The sequence below is a fragment of the Dipodomys merriami genome, unplaced genomic scaffold (genome assembly GCF_024711535.1).
Source record: "Dipodomys merriami isolate MVZ:Mamm:240054 unplaced genomic scaffold, mDipMer1.0.p SCAF_221, whole genome shotgun sequence".
NCBI lineage: Eukaryota > Metazoa > Chordata > Mammalia > Rodentia > Heteromyidae > Dipodomys > Dipodomys merriami.
The window spans coordinates 297852-298741 of NW_027203616.1; positions in this window are offsets into that span (position 1 = coordinate 297852).

Genomic DNA, 890 nt, shown 5'->3' on the forward strand with positions numbered 1-890 from the left:
GGGTTAGGGTTATTGTTAGTTTTACGGTTAGGTTTAAGTTTACATTGAGGGTGAGGATGAGGGTGAGGATGTGGGTGAGGGTTAGGGTTAGAGTTAGGGTCAGGGTTAGGTTTAGGGTTAGCGTGAGGGTTTGGATTAGGTTTAGAGTCACAATGAGGGTGAGGGTTAGGATTAGGGATAGGCTGAGGTTTAGGGTTAGGGTGAGGGATAGGGTGAGGGTTTGGATGAGGGTTAGGGTTACGGTGAGGGTGAGGGTTAGTGTTAGGGTGAGGGTTAGGGTTAAGATTAGGGTTAGGGTGAGTGTGAGGTTCAGGTTTAGGTTTAGTTTTAGGGTTAGGGTTAGCATTAGGATTAGGGTTAGGATGAGGGTGAGTGTGAGGGTTAGGTTAGGGTTAGGCTTACGCTTAGGTTTAGGCTGAGGGTGAGGGTGGGGATGAGGATTAGGATTAGTGTGATGGTTAGGGTTACGGTTAGGGTGAGGTTTAGGATGAGGTTTAGGGTTTGGGTGAGGATGATGGTAATGGTAAAGGTGAGGTTTAGGCTGAGGGTGAGGTTTAAGATAAGGTTGAGTGTTAGGGTTAAGTTTAGGGTTAGGGTAAGGGTTAGGGTTTGGGTTTGGGTGAGGTTATGGGTGAGGGTGAGTTTGACGTTTAGGGTTAGGGTTAGGGTTAGCGTGAGGGTTATTGTGAGTGTTAGGTTTAGGGGTAGAGTAGCTGTAAGGGTTAGGGTGAGGGGTAGGGTTATGGTTAGGGTTAGGGTTAGGGTGGTGGTTAGATTTAGGGATAGGATTATGATTACAGTTACGGTTAGAGTGATTGTTAGTGTGAGGGTGAGGATTAGGGTTAGCTTTAGCGTTAAGTTGAGGGTTAGGGTTTGGGTGAGGGTGAGGG